The sequence below is a fragment of the Misgurnus anguillicaudatus genome, chromosome 22 (genome assembly GCF_027580225.2).
Source record: "Misgurnus anguillicaudatus chromosome 22, ASM2758022v2, whole genome shotgun sequence".
Taxonomy (NCBI): Eukaryota; Metazoa; Chordata; class Actinopteri; order Cypriniformes; family Cobitidae; genus Misgurnus; species Misgurnus anguillicaudatus.
The window spans coordinates 16,752,773-16,769,940 of NC_073358.2; the positions used below are offsets into that span (position 1 = coordinate 16,752,773).

Sequence of the window (17,168 nt, forward strand, 5' to 3'; positions counted from 1 at the left end):
TTTGTAAAAAGTATTTTTATATTTTGCCTTTTGGTATCATGCCTCAACTGTATCAATGTTTTCACAGCAGTAATTAGCATAAAATGGCATAGCAGGTAAACACATGCAATTATTTCTTACTAAAGCCTCAGAAGAATCTGTATGTAAGCCTGAATGAACTGAATTGTGTAAAGCACCATAGCCCAAAGCAATTCATTTTTATGATTTTTATTTTATCCTTGTTTTGTTAAATTATACACTAAGATTACCTTTTGTCATATTGTGACCCAAATATAATTATACAATCACTGCCGATTCTCACTGCTCCTGACTGGGCTATATTTTCTCATTATGCACCACAGCTATAAGCAAGCATGGCTGCTGTTTTTAGTTACAAAGTGAGCCAGGGACACAACATTGTTTTTAGTCTTTAATAGTTAAGACAAGACTTAATAGTTAGAGTCTTATTAAACATTAATTAGAGTACAGATTGAACACTTTATGTTTAAGTTAATGTAAACATGCCTGTTCATGATGCCAGCAGGGGGCGCTATGACTGTAACTGAATATTGCAATGTTGATGTGTTCAGACCAGGACTCTTATCAATCATGTAAACTTTGGAACAAATCAGATATTGCATAATCAATGTAAAACATGTCACTTCCTGTTGCCAGCTGATGGCGCTATGACCACAAGTGACTATTGACATGTAGATGTGTTCAGTCCAGGACTTTTATCAATCATGTGAAGTTTAGGACACATCAGACATTGCATAATCAGTGTAAAAGATGTCAATCCCTGTTGCCAGCCGATAGTGCTATGACCATAAGTGACTAGTGGCATGTAGATGTGTTCAGTCCAGGACTCTTATCAATTATATAAAGTTTGGGACACATCAGACATTTCATAATCAATGTAAAACATGTCACTTTCTTATGCCAGTTGGTGATGCTACGATGATAGGTGACTATTGGCATGCACATGTTTTCATTTCAAGACTCTTTGCAATCATTTGAAGTTTGGGACAGATCGGACATTGTGCTGTCTTCAGGTTATGTTCTGTATAACTTGACAGCCAGGTAAACTTTTCCATAACATTAAGACTCTTTAGACAGTTGGCTCTTCGTCCACAGATTTATTGACTTTGCAATGGAAAGGTAAAACTGAAACATACATGGGCATAATTAGCAATATAATATGCTTGCCCTTTAACATGTACAGATATACCAACTCAAAATGATATGAATTAAAGTCTTGTGTTTTTACCGTTACAGTATTTGTGTTTTTACTGACATTTCTGAATGTAATATATGACATCACATTCTACCTTTAGTCAATCACTTATTTATTTATCACTTATATATTATGTAATATAAACTTTCTTTGAACAGTACCATCATCAGCATATCGTCCCCTTGGAATTATAAGGTTCTAACTGACATTTTTGTCAAAATTGAGTTATTCACATATTCTTATTCTGTGACAACTTATTAACATTATGTGATTTTTTTTGAGTTGTGTATATTTTGGGATGTTTTATTAAAAAAAAATTATTGTTTCAAAGGTTCTATCTACAAAGTAGAACTCTAACTTGGCTCTATAAGGTTCTATCTGTGTGAGCTAATCAGCACTTCGAATGCACAGAAGAGGACCAATCAGGATCAACTTTATGGGGTGGTTTCTCAGACAGGAATTAGTTTAAGCCAGAACTAGACCTTAGACAAACATGCCTTACTAAAACATTACTTGTGTGCATTTTGAGGCAAAACAAAGAGCACTGATGTATTTTAAGATATGTCAGTGCAAGTAGTTTTCAGTTTTGACAGCTCTTACATTTATTTTAGTCTAGGACTAGTTTAATCCCTGTCCGGGAAACCGCCACTATATGTTGTGTTGCCGGCTTTTTCCTTGACGACAGGAAAAATCACAGACACAAAATATCTGTGAGGATTATGGCACGCAACGCGAAGTTTTTAAGAAACCTTAAAGGGGACATTCCATGAAAATCATACTTTTTCCATGTTTAAGTGCTATAATCGGGTCCCCAGTGCTTCTACCAACCCAGAAAACATGAAAAATAGCAACCCTGTAACCAGTGTAGGGAGTAACGCATTACAAAATATAATATATTACAGTAATATATTAGTTTTTGCTGTAACGCAGTAATATAACGCATTACTGATAAAATTTTGGTAATATTTTACCCGTTACAGTCTAAGTAACGCGCGCATTACACAGACCTGCAAACTCCTCAGAGTAAAAAAGTGACAGTGAACAAGACCTTTTTATCTACATACACAGAGGGTCCCCTCTGTGTATATATTATATATATTATTTTGCCGATGTTCGCGAAAGCTTCGTCGACAGAGCCACTTTGTCCTCGGCCGGCGTCCGTGCAAGGTTGAGGATGACTGGCCATTATGAATGGCAGTGAGTGCTCCACCAAAGTGCCCAGAACCATTGCCTGAAAGTAAATTAAAATCATTAAAATATAACCTTGCAAACTATCGTACATAGGACTAATATGATAAAACAACGTGTCTCCATACTGTATGGCTGATATGCAGTGAATATCAACATACATTTCTGTTCAATAATTATAATAATAATGCATTTTATATCTAGGGCTCCTTACATTGAATAAACAATCTCAAAGTGCTAGTGTTCATAATGTAAATTCAACTAACAACACAATGTAAAGATTTCATTGACAGACTTTGATGCAAAATGTAGCCCTTTATTATACAGAAATTTGCTGTTGGTGTATTAGCCTAGGACAACACGCTCGCCATATTGTTTTATCTAAACAGCCCTATGTTGTTAAAAATTACTGTTTACCAGGTATACAGCCACAAGGAATGAGTGGGGCTAGGCTAAATTCTAACACATTCACAACGCGATGTACAAAGATTAAGTGCATGCATTGAAAAAGATAGGTATGTATTAATTAGTCTAAGTTGAGGTAAGAACATAGTTAAATATTGAAAAACGGTGGGTTTTCCTTTAACATTACTCTCGCATCAGCTATTGTGTAAACAGTCACATTTACCCACATCACGAATGACTGCCTGCGCAAGCGCGCACCACAGCCACCGTAATGAAGTTACTCAGGGTAACGTTAGCTCAGAATTCGAGTAGTAGCCGTATATCTCGGAACTCAGGGCAGAGCACCCGGGTAACCATAAGCCTAGCTAACAATCGTCCTGCTAAGTTAGCTAACATTAGTCATTTTGCTCGAAGCATCGGCAAACTTTATGCAAGGTCTACGTTTGTGCATTACTCGGCGTTGACTCGTTCCAAAAAATACAATATAAGCGGTAGCTAACACTAATTTAAATCAAGCAAACAAATAGTTGTTGTTTTTGGTCCAAAAAAGTTGACTTACCTTGAATAAGATTGTTCCTTCACGTTAAAAGTGTCCATCAGACTCGCGTGGTAGCCAGGTGTGTCTCTCATCCAAAGGACCGCGCTGTCTTCAAGATTCTAAAGGGAGTGCTAAGATTCCGATTGGCCCAGAGAAAAGCAAATGCTAAGATTCCGATTGGCCCAGAGAAGTGTCAATTATAAGAATTATTCAATAATGTTTGGAAATTCTAGCCCGCATGGCATTCAGATAAAGGGCAGCCTCCCGACCCCCCCACCGCCTCAAAAAAAAAAAAACTCCCCGGTTCTACGCGATTCACGTGAATGACCCAATTGACCAAGAAAACGGCGATTGTCGCCGAAAAGCGACAAGTCTGCAGGTCTGATTACAACAATGGATTTCAAAAATAGACCGTGTTATTTTTATTTTTGACCAATGCGCGCGACCAGCATCCACACAGGCAAAATCTGCGGGTAAAATAACGTTCGTATTTCTGACAAGTTCACCCTACTGTAAAATCCAGCTTAAGCTGGTGAGTTGGTTTTAGCTGGTCTTCCAGCTTGGTTTTAGCTTGCTGGTGTAGCAAGCAGTTCTAGCTGTGTTTTGGTCACGTTTTAAGCTGGTCTAGCTGTGTTTTGGTCACTTTTTAAGCTGGTCTAGCTGTGTTTTGGAAACTTTTTAAGTTGTTCTAGCTGGACTTAGCTGGTCATGCTGGAAGACCAGCTGACCCATCACCTTGACCAGCTTTGCTAGGCCGGTTGGACCAGCTTAGACCATCTTAAACCAGCTACCAGCTTATGCTGGTCTTTGCTTTAGTTTTTAGTAGGGGGAGTCTTTTTTTGTTTTGTTTTAGGTCTTGCTGAGGAGATTGTTTTCATAGTTAGACACCACACTAGCCAGTAGTTCCTGATATTAAGAAGCAAGCACTACGATAAAAAAATACAGAAACTAACCTACTAACTAAACTATCCTACCCTACCCAAAATAGTGCTGTTACAGTAAGTTATGATAAACATGAGAAAGATCATTAAAGCAGTTACCTCAGTATTAAAATGATTTTAGCCTGTAGCTGCTCAATGGTATAACATGCTAAAAATGTTTTGTCCATTTTTGTAATGAACCCGACATATACAGCAGAAGAAAATGTAATGCTAGAAACAACAGTAGGAGAACGAGAAAGAGAGCACCAGGCAAACAAAATATGAAAAAAAACATAATCAGAGAATAGGAGAAAAACTGAGGCAGAAGAGGGTAGCAATGTTGTAAAGGAGCCATATAAAATCAGACTTTTAGGGATAAAAGTGCTAAAAATATATAAAATAAATTTCATAGAAAGGATTAAAATGTTACTTTCTAACACATGTTAAAAATTGTTACAACATTAATTTTATATTTAATGTTTAAATAACACTGTAAAAAAAACTTTGCTGCCTTAAAAATTTTTGTTGAGTCAACTCAGATTTACAAGTCATGTCAACAGAAATTAGTTGTCACAACTTACAAAATATAGTTGAGAAAAGTCAACTTATAAATGTATAAGTTATAACAACTCACCTGTAGTTATAACAACTCATCTCTAGTCAAGATAAATAATAGAAAGTTGAAATGACTTGTAAATCCGAGTTGATTCAACAAAAAATTTTAAGGCAGCAAAGTATTTTTTACAGTGAATGTTTTGGCAGATAGAACCTTATAATTCTAAGCGAAGTGGTTTTTTTTAAGAATTAGAATTTTCCATCTGCATTTGACCCCTTCCAAAAATCCACATTTCGAAATTTGAGAGGATTTTGATATTGTATATCTTATATGTAGGCTATTGCAAAAACTTTGAAGCTCAATATCTCAAAACTGTTCAGAACGCAGATAGAACCTTATAATTCCAAGGGGACGATATAATAAAACACTAGCACAATAGTACTGTAGATAGTAAATAACAGACTTCTAACAATCAACTTCACAAAATGTAACAATGTTACCAAATAATGATCTCTAACAGTTAGGGATGCATATCAATTAATCGCGATTAATCTATAGCAGAATAAAAGTTTTTGTTTACATCATATATGTGTGTGAACTGTGTATAATAATTATGTATATATAAATATGCACACATGCATGTATAATTTTAAGAAAAACATATATTTATATATTAAGTATTTATATTTATATATAATATAAATTATACATAAATATACAAATGTATATACACATGTAAACATTGCTTAAATATATACATGCATGTGTGTGCATTTAACTATACAAAGTTATTATACACAGTACACACACATATATGATGTAAACAAAATCTTTTATTCTGCTATAGATTAATCGCGATTAATTGATATGCATCCCTACTAACAGTAGATGTCGTGAAAAACAATCAATACATACCCACAATGCTACAAAGGGCATAAGATATATGCAGATATCACAGGATTAGCTCAGATACAATAAACATACTGCTTTGTGTGCCATGGTTGACTACTTCCTGATTAATGGTCACACGACATGACTCCTTACTGAAACCTAAAACTCTTAAAAGACTATGACCCAATTAAACAAATGCTTACTTAAAGAATAAAAACAAGACCATCATACATGAAAACACAACACTCCCCGCATGATGTACTTACACATCACCTCTGTTGTGTTGGGTTGATATACAAATAAAGACTGCTGCTCTGAGTGTTCCCCGTGTCACTTTATTTATTAACTACAACCATACCGTGTCACTCGCTTATTCATCTAATGCCTCCCATGCAGTCCTCAGGCATTACCCATGTCAGTGTTGCCCTCTAGTGGTAACATGTAATATAGATTACACCACATCCCCCTTACTGAAAATAAAGTAAACCACTCTTAGCTGTAACTCAAACCAGTGCTGGCGCCAGCCGAGCGCTGATGAGGGGGCGTCTTAAATACCAGAGGGGGCGATCACACAAAATGCATTTAATTCCCCAAGCTAGAAAATACATATAGCTTTGGTACGCCCCTTAAGCTTTAACGTGTTATAAACAAACATCTCTGCAACCACAAAAACTACAGCTATAGTGAGCAACGTACATGATCTGAACACCTTTACTATATACAACAACAAAAAAAGCATACCTAACGTTACTTAACAGCACAACACTGCTCATTTGAAGTTCATACCCAGAGGTAGTTTCTTTTTAATCCATTTCGACTGTCCATTGTGAAATTAGTTAATGCAATATAATACCCTGAAATTATGAAATGTTCGTACTTCGTGTTTGCTTTCCGTAGTGCAAATAATTTTTACGTAATGGTGGGGGACAGTGTTTGCAAATGGTTTGTCCAAACGCAACATTTTATCAAAATTTTGGTTCAATTTAATCATTTAACGTAGTTATTTTAACTGCCACAAGTAATGCACCATAAGCTAGCAGTTAAACACCAGCAATAGCGAACCACAGAACCACAATAGCAAAATGACAATAACTCGTTTACACATTTAGCTATGCTTTAGGATAGGCTAATTCAAATACCTATTCGTTAATTATAAATTCAATGTCTGTTTTTTATCTATTAATATTAATAATAATACATGTATTTTACTTCTGATAAACAGGTGTGTGTGAGAGAGAGATCGTATGCTTACCTTTAACGTTAAATGCAGAACAATAATAGGTTGGTTGTAATTTAACTTGCAAGGATGCTGAAGAACATAAACATCTGAACGTTTCAAAACTATGTACAGTCTGGCTGAAGTTCATGGTGCCAGAATTGACATGACAGCCGAACCTTTGGTTCTGTGCACTGAAATGCTCCGATAATAATCCACGCCAAGGCAAAATTGTTGTGTGATAATCCGGAGTCCGGTTTGCAGAATTTGGAGTGCTATTTTACATATATCCATTGCTACAGGGCAGGCCCGGGTCACTCTCCCACTCCTTTCTGTAACTTTTGATATACTTTCGCACTTCGACATCTTGATTTCCCGCTGAGACTGACAACGCGGGCTCATTGTCGACGTGCGTCAAGCCGTCAACACAAAAGGCTTGTTCAACTCCATGCGGCGCTGCAAGAACCGACAGCCGGGTGACGTCAAAGTACCCCGAGAACGATTCAAGAAATCATGCAAAGTGGAATTTCGTCTCGCTCTCGCGGCGCTTTGACGTCATCGCCTCACAGTTCTAGTGGCGCCGCTTGAAGTGTAACAAGCCATGGAGTGGGCGTGTGTTTATTAATGTCACGGTAGAATACATGCACACTTGATTTTTTTGTTTTGTTAAATAATTAGACTATAAAATTCACTTTAGGAAGACAATACACAAGGCAAATGTGATTTTTAAATAAAATATTATCATTAAAATCCCATTCAACATGAATGGTGATCTGAAGGGGGCGAGATAGTCCCGGTGAGGGGGCGACGCCCCCTCACGCCCCCTCGTGGCGCCGGCCCTGACTCAAACCATTAGTATTTCTCCATTGATTTTACTTCTAACATGTCACATAGGTCAGCTGAACTGTAATGTTCTGGGCACAACATTGTCATAACCTTACTTTTCCCTTATCAAACAGCTATTGTAAACAATAAACTTTTTTATGCAAAAATTCTGATTAGATTAAGGCATATTTCAGAACTTATTCAAACATAACAAAAATGTTAACACGTTCCTTCACAGATCCAGTCTTTTTGGTTTTACCACTTCTCTACCAGACCTAGATCGCACAACATCTGGTGCTTTTTGTACTTGTGGCTCAGAAAGTGTCTCTGGAGGAGGGCTACTTTCATTAGACTGGGTCAGCTGTGATTCAGTATGAGTCTCTGATATAGGCAAAGGCACAAGATGACTGCGGTTCCTTCTGATCGTACCCTGCGACATAGGACCGTGGGGTTGTGTGGACAGATGTCACTGTGCCTGTTGCTTTTGCATCTGTAATCCAAACAGGGTTTCCAGGTATCAGTTTGTCCAGATCTCTTGTTCGGTGTCTTTTGTTGAAACATTCTGTTTGTCTCATCCTTCTCTCCCTCTCCACATGACGAAGCAGTTGAAGATCAGGCAGACATAGCTGTAAAGCCTCCGGTAGCATCGGTAGGGTGGTACGGAGCCGACGCCCCATGAGCAGCTGAGCAGGGCTGTAACCATTTGCCAGCACTGTGGTCCTATAAGCTAATAGAGCCCTGTACGGATCACCAGCCTTCTTGAGGAGATTTTTAACTGTGCTGACAGCTCTCTCCGACTCGCCATTGCTTTGGGACTACTGGTGACGTGCTCAAAACAGTACTCACTTGCAAAGTCTTTCATTTCCTGACATGCAAACTGTGGGCCGTTGTCTGTGATCAGTATCTCTGGTATTCCGTGACGAGCAAATATTGATTTCAAATGCACAATGACATTAGCAGAACGAATTGGGCTGAGCTGAGCAATCTCTATATACCTAGAGAAGTAGTCCACTATTAACAGGTAGTTTTTATCTTGCAGAGTGAACAAGTCAGCACCTAATTTCTGCCATGGTCTGTCGGGTAAATCTGTGGGCAACAAAGGCTCTCTTACATTGACTCTTTCCTGTATGCACTGCCTGCATTTAAGGACAAGTTCACTGATCTGATTGCTTAAACCCGGCCACCACACTGCCTGACGAGCACGCTCTCTGCACTTAACCACTCCCTGGTGACCCTCGTGTATTTTATCCAAAACCGAGTTTCTCAAAATAGCAGGAATAACTAACCTTGTGCCCCTAAGTAGCAGTCCATTGTGCACACTCAGAAGAGCTCTCTCAGGCCAGTAGTGCTTCACCGCTCCTTGCAGCTGGTTACGATCCGGCTAGCCTTCTGCGCAGTACCTCATGACTTGTGAACAAACGCTGTCAGACATCAGCTGCTCTTGCAGATCTGTCAGGTATTTACTGCTTGTAGGGAGACCCCCTAGCACGAATTCGAGGTAAATATTAGTGTCCTCCATAAGATCTGTATCAGCGCAAGTAACACTGTTTGTAAGCGGTAAACGTAAAAGTGTGTCAGATGTGGTGAGACTTTTGCCAGGGATGTGCTTTATTGTGTACGAGTACCTCATTAAGCGCATACGGAATCTCTGTATCCGTGGCGGAAGTGCATCCAAAGCTTGTCCTCCCAGAAGACTCACTAGTGGCTTGTGGTCAGTTCCAAGTTCAAAGTGGAGACCTAGGATAAAGTCATTAAACCTCTCACAGGCCCACGTAAGAGCCAGCGCTTCTTTCTCCACCTGTGCGTAGCACTGCTCGGTAGGTGTTAATGATCGGGAAGCATAAGCCACTGGCAACCACACATCACCCGCTTGCTGCAGCATGACCGCCCCCAGGCCAAACGAAGAAGCATCCGCTGAGATTTTCTGTGGCTTATTCGGGTCGTAGAGCTGTAGCACAGGAGGAGAAGACAATTCAAGTTTAAGGTTGTGAAACGCTTTTTGCTGGTCGTGCCCCCAGTACCATGCATTTTTGGTTGAAAGTAAATCTCTTAGTGGCTTATATTTTTCAGAAAGGTTGGGAATAAACTTCCCCAGTTGGTTCACCAAACCAAGGAAGCTCCTCAGCTCACTCACATTGCTTGGCTCTTTCATGTCCTGAACAGCTTGGGTTTTGTCCGGATCGGGGCTCATTCCGTCCGCTGAGACGTTGAATCCAAGGAATTTGACTTTTCTTTTATTAAACTCACATTTTGACATGTTCAATGTAACACCAGCTTCCTCTGCTCGCTGCAGGACAGCATGCAGTCTTGTGTCGTGCTCCTCTACGGTCGACCCCCAGACCAGGATATCGTTCATGTGACAAACGACACCCTCGAGACCTGCTGTAACCTCTGTCACCATCATGTTTTGAAAATGTTCGGGCACGCTGGAAATTCCGAATGGCAAACGGTTAAAGTGGTACCTGCCAAATGATGTAATGAAGGTGGTGAGGGGTGCCGACTCTTCAGATAGTGGTATTTGCCAAAAGCCCATGTTTGCGTCGAGTTTGGAAAAATACTGAGCACCTGTGAGCATGCCTAGTGTTTGGTCTACAGAAGGAAGTATGTATCTTTCACGACACACGGACTCATTTAAAGGTGTCATGTCCACACAGATACGCACCTGCTCTGTGTCCTTTTTGGGAGCTACTACCATGCCACAGCACCAGTCGGTCGGCTCGTCCACACGACTAATAACTCCCATTCTTTCCATTCTGTCCAGCTCATTTTTAACTTTGCCCATGACCGGCAGTGGCACACGCCTTGGCACTTTGAGGGAAAAGGGCTTGGCATCAGGTTTTAGTTTTATGATGTATGGCTTACGAACTAGCCCGAGTCCTTTGCATAACTTGGGAAATGCTTTGCTCACTGTCTCCTCGTTTATAGTATCAACTCTAGCGATAAGCTTCAGTATCACCGAGGCTGCTCTACTCAGCAGTGCCATGCGCAGGTTTTGGACTACATAAATTTTCTCAGTAGTGCTCCTCTCACCATATGCAATAGTCTCTGTGGTAGACCCCAAAACAGCTAACGCGGCCCCTCCCGGCCCATACAGTGGTTTTTCAGCCTTGTCCAATACTTTGTCTCTTAGGTTGAAGCTCACAAATGTCTGTTCGGAAATGGCGGACACATCTGCACCGGAATCTAGCTTGAAAGTCACCTTATGTCAGCTCACATTTATGTCAGCCAGCCATGGTTCTTCTCCAGAATCCACCACGCCCAGAAAAAGTCCAGCCGCGCTGTCCGCGACCTCATTCACAGATGTGCTGGACTTACAGACTCTACCGTAGTGTCCGCGTTTCCCACAGTTGTGACATTCTGCATTTTTTGCTGGGCACTGTGCTTCTGCATTGCGCGGGTGCTTTGCCACACTTGAAACATGCTTTACTGTCGTGTTTGGTCTGCTGACACTTTGCGAACTTAAACTGTTTTTGTTCTTTGGTTTTAAACTTATTCGGCTTCGCTTTTCTAACCTGTACTGCATCCATAGCTGTTTTGCTGGCGATAACTTCTCCTCTCAGGTCAGTTTGCTGCCAGTGCGTATAGGGCTGTAATGAATATGTCCACGGGTTCTGATGGCTGTTGCACTCTCTTGTTAAATTTTGCCCTCTCGTAAATCACGTTCTTTCTAGGGACAAAATGCCTGTCGAAAGCTGTTTTTGACTGCATTGTATTGCTGGTGCTGCATGGCTGTTAGCTCAAGCCCTCTTAGCACGTCGTCAGCCTCATCTCCCATGCAATAAACTAAGGTATTGACTTGGTTTGCTTCCTAAGAGTTATTCAGGTTACTTGCCAGTCTAAAACGCTAAAACCGTCTGCACCACCTTTGCCACTCCTGAGGCTTTGCAAAATCAAATGACTCAGGTGGTTTAATGGTGAAGGTAGCTGCTGGAGTCGCCGCCGCCATCACCGGTGCTGCGGTGGCTGCCCCCGCTGCTGGGGTTCCTTTCGCTAAGTCTTCCTCGCTCATAGTCGCTAGCCGGGTGCAAAGCTGACTACTACATTCTCAAAGCACAGCCACTTCTGACACCATGTTGTGTTGGGTTGATTTACAAATAAAGACTGCTGCTTTGAGTGTTCCCCGTGTCACTTTATTTATCAACTACAACCATACCGTGTCACTCGCTTATTCATCTAATGCCTCCCATGCCGTTCTCAGGCATTACCCATGTCAGTGTTGCCCTCTAGTGGTAACATGTAATATAGATTACACCACAACCTCAACAAAGTCTATGATGATACATTTGCTTTGGACTCTGGAGAAAGTAGAAGCACCATCTCTGTAATAGGTCTAAGAAAAGACGTAGAACCCCCTGGTTTAATAACCTTGACCTTAACCTGATGCACCTTCCTGTCTTGGCTAGGGAAGGTCTGCATTACCAGTCCAAGGGGCCATTCATTTCATAGTACTTGACTGTGAAGAACAACACTTCCTGGACTGACATTTGGATGAGCGGACTGACATTTTTTGCATGCCTGTAGGGTTGGTAGGAATTGCTTTAGCCATCTGTTCCAGAATGTGTTCACCTTTTGTGTGAGGAGATCCACTGGGGTGATTATAAATGATTCATCATGATCCATTGTCATGGGAACAAGAGGCCTGGCATTGATAATGGCTGCTACCTCTGCCATGAATATCAACAGCACTTCGTGGGTAAGTTTTTCTTTCAGTCAAGAATTCTTCTTGCAATTCCAATCATTCTTTCCCATGTTCCACCAAAATGGGAAGTGTGTGGAGGATTAAAAATCCAAGTGCAACCACGATCTTCTAGATACATCTTCACAATTTTGCTGTCAATGTTTGAAGGTTTTCAATTCAATTTTATTTATATAGCGCTTTTCACAACTGTTAATTGTTGCAAAGCAGCTTTACATTAGTAAATGTATGGGAGAACACAGAAAATCAACAGATAATATAAGAAGTAGAATATTGCGGCTAAGGATAAACCATACAAGCGAGCGTAGTAATAATAATGTAACGTATACAGTAAAGTGCTAAGTTAAGCCAAAGTTGGCTGACTCTCCCGGGGATGAAAAACCCCCTAGGAGAAAACCCAGAGGGAAAAACTCCTAGAAGGACAAAAAACCCTTGGGAGAAATTAATATATATTTATATATATATAAACACGGTAGGGATAAGAGATAAGAAGGTATTTTTAAGTCTTTGCACGCACCAACAAAGTGTGTGCCACGGTCTGAACGAATGCATTTTACAGGTCCACGCACTGCAAGAAAACATCTAAGAGCATTGATGAAACTGGAAGTGTTGAGGGACTCAACTTCATAACTTCAATATGAACAGCTCTTATGCTCATGCATGTAAAAATGACAGCCCACCTCTTACTGTGTGAAAACCCTCCTCTTGTCTGTTGTGAGGAAACACTCCAAAGGCCGAATACATCCAGTCCAACTTTGGTAAAGGGAGAATCTGTTGAGAGGCAATCTGCTGGAAGGCTCACCATTTCTTGGATACTGAGTGAAGCTCTGAGTTGTCTGCAAGTTACACACTGATGTATGATGCTGCTCAGTCTTGGTTTTCCACCAACTATCCAAAAGCCGGCTGAATGGACAGTTCCTTCCGTAAAGTGACAGCCTTGATTATGGATATGCTCATGATGGTGTCTAATAAGCAAAGCTGCAATGTGATGCTTGCCAGGAATTATTAAAGGAGACTTTTCACTCTGGATGAGGCTTGAATGTTGGAGCCCGCCTCCGACTCTCAGCAGACCTTGTGCATCAATGAATGGATCCAGTGTGTGAAGAGAACTACTTTTTGGAATCCTCTCCTGATTTTGGATGCATTTGATCTGTTAACTGGAAACCTCTTCTTGCACCGCTTTGATGATGATGGCTGAAGTGTTCTTGGATTCTTCCACTGTGAATTCTGCCTTGCAATAATGCCAGCCCTTACAAGAACCGTTTCTCTTCACAGTTTTGTTGAAAAGACGGGTTATGTGAATAAGGCATGTAATAACACCTGTTAGTGACTTCCAAGATGAAAACTTGGCAAATCTTTAAAAATCATTAGCTACTGATTACTCTTCACAGCTGTAGACCATTGGACACTCATCAACACCTGTATATATATACCCTGTCTGTTCAGTTCTTGTCACAGAGTCCTTGTTTAACGTCACACTGCCTTTTTGAGTTCTGTTCGTGTTTTGGTTTTTGTCTTGATTGTTATTGTATGGATTGATTACCGTGTATGACCGTTTGCCTGGCTGGATTATGATTATGGATTACCCTAAACAAACTGCTATTGGATCTTACCCCTTTGTTTGTGTGCAGTTCGTGACAGAAGGACTCTGTCATGAATAGATCCAGTGGATTGGGTATTCTTACCCTTCCCCCTACTACTGAGAAGGAGAGGAGGGGAAGAGTCAGCAACATAAGGGCTTTACGTCAGCAGAGTCAGTCAGTGGGTTGCCTGTCACAGACATTTTGGTTTCGCGGCTTGAACTATAATGATGTTGCATTAAAGGACCTTTTTAATAGTTGCCTTGATGACCCTTTGCCTCTGTGGGGAATGAAGGGTCTGGAAATCCTGGATTTTTGGGGATTCATAAGGTATTTAGACCATCGGAGCCGGTGGGATACTACTGCCACACCAGAGCCACTCCACAAGATGGCTGCCGCACCAGAGCCACTTCACAAGATGGCTGCCGCACTAGAGCCACTTCACAAGATGGCTGCCGCACTAGAGCCACTTCACCAACCTTTCGGGTTTATGCTGGGACCCAGCAGTTGAGGTCTGATCTGGCAGACACTCGATTGCGGTCAGTGCGGACGGTTGGTGTCTTTGCTCCTGTTCTGAAGATGGCCATCCCGGGAACCCATCACACCAGCTTGTCCATGACAAGGTTCTAGACTGACTATCAGATGAAAACCGTTTTCAAAGAAGTCTTCCAGGAGGGCCACCGTCATGCCTGCCCCTGTTTTCAAGATAGCCACCGTCATCTGTTTTTAGGAGGGCCATCATCATGCCAGTACAGCCATGAAACAGAAAGCTGTTGTAATTCAGACATACATTGTTCGATCTGCCCCCGACTTCACACGTATGATAAGGGTCCTGGCCTGAACACATCAGCATTGCAATATTCAGTAACAGTCATAGCGCCACCTAGAGGCAGCAGGAAATACCACATTTTATGCTGTGACCTACTGCTCTTGGAGATTTAATTATATCAACATCATATTTCATCAGTCTAATCTCAAGACCTTGTGTGATTATAAATAGCGACAACCTTGACTTTTCGTTAAAGGGCGTGTTCGTGGCGGCCTCGCAAAATATTGTTAAATGAATCAAATTTTTGACAGCCTAAATAAGCTCAAAAAGTCATGAAACGTTGCACGTGTGTCAAAGGTGGTGAACATTTTCATGTGATAAAGGCTTCAGAACTTGAGGTGTTAAAATGTCTCTATAGCGCCACCTACAAAAATTTAAGAGAGCCGCCCCCTCTACATTAATCGTACAGATACGAAATGTGGTAGGATCATGTATCCCCCCAAGACATACAAAAAAGTCTCTTGGAGCCAAGCTCTAAACCCCACAGGAAGTCAGCCATTTTGGATTTTCTCTGTAATTTTAGTGCAAATTTAGCTATTTCTGGGCTTCAGACTTAAACAAACTTCTACTAGAAATTTAATCAGATCATCATCATATTTGGTCTGTGTCATCTAAAGGCCTTTGCGATGTTAAATTGCGGAGGTCTTGACTTTTTGTTGGAGGGTGTGTCTGTGGTGGCCTGCCAAATTTCTGTTTCGCAATGAAACAGGAAGTTGTTCTCACTCAGGCCTAAAACGTCCAATCTGACCCACACTTCACATGTTTGATAAGTGTCCTGGCCTGAACACACCAAGATGGCAATATTCAGTAAAAGTTATAGTGCCACCTGCTGGCAGCAGAAAATGGCATGCTTCACAATAATAAATTGTGAAGATCTGGAATATTCGTTAAAGGGGTGTGTCAGTGGTAGCCTGGCAAAAATTGATGTTTCACCATGAGAAAGCTGTTGTAACTCAGGCATGCAATGTCTAACCTGTCACAGACTTCAGATGTTTGACAAGGTTCTTGGCCTGAACACATCAATATAACAACAATCCGTTACAGTCATAGTGCCACCTGCTGCACACAGGAGGTGTGGCACATCAAAGTTCCTTTGAATATCTATATTTACCCACTTAAATTCATATCCCCTGGTTCACTGCTTTAATAATGCCATTGGGTAGCGGTGCACATACGTGCGAGGGCCCTTCCATCGCTGCTTGCAGCTATAATGTTATTAGGGCCCGAGCACACCGGGGTGTGAGGTTACCCTATTGTTTTTGCTCCGTTTATTATTAGGGCCCGAGCACACTGGGGTGTGAGGACCCTATTGTTTTTGCTCCGTTAATTATTATTAGGGCCCGAGCACACCAGGGTGTGAGGACCCTATTGTTTTTGCTCCGTTTATTATTATTATTATTATTCTTCTTATTCTTCTTCTTCTTCTTCTCCGAAATGGATCGCATTTTTGAGGGCCTAAACATACCCGAAAACTCATGAAAATTTGCACACACGTCAGAAGTGGCGAAAATTTACATGTAGTATAGGCGTCAGAAGTGGGCGTGTAGAAATGGCTCGATAGCGCCACCTGCAAAATTTCAAGAGAACAGCCCCCCCACTACGAAAAATTTACAGATACGAAATTTGATAGGATCATCTAGCACCCCAAGACCTACAAAAAAGTATCTTGGAGCTAAGCTCTAAGCCCCACAGGAAGTCGGCCATTTTGAATTTTCTGTGTCATTTTTTGACATTTCCAAGCGTCGTACTTTAACGAACTCCTCCTAGCGATTTAATCCGATCATTATCATATTTGGTCAGTCTCATCTAAAGGCCTTTGCGATGTTAAATTGCGGAGATCTTGACTTTTCGTTGGAGGGTGTGTCCGTGGCGGCCTGACAAAGTTCAACATTTTCGCCATGAAACAGGAAGTTGTTATAACTCAGGCATACAATGTCCAATCTGACCCACGCTTCACATGTTTGATAAGGGTCTTGCCCTGAACACATTTTAATGCCAATATTCAACATCAGTCATAGCGCCACCTAGAGGTAGCAGGAAATGCCATGTTTTACGCTGTGATTTACTGCTCTTAGAGATTTAATCAAATCATCATCATATTTGGTCAGATTGATGTTAAGCCCTTTGCTGTGATAAATTGCGAAGATCTTGACTTTTCGTTGAAGGGTGTGTCCATGGCAGCCTGGCAAAGTGTGATATTTCGCCATGAAACAGGAAGCTGTTGTAATTCAGGCATACATTGTCCGATCTGCCCTATACTTTACACTTTTGATAAGGGTCACGGCCTGAACACATCAATATAACAACAATC

General features: G+C 41.0%; 1 protein-coding gene across 1 annotated transcript in view; it reads right to left on the reverse strand.

The window, feature by feature from the left end:
• adgrv1 (adhesion G protein-coupled receptor V1) overlaps positions 1-17,168 on the reverse strand; it is a 1,080,612-nt gene that overhangs the window by 51,576 nt on the left and 1,011,868 nt on the right. The gene's annotated exons all lie outside the window — the stretch shown is intronic.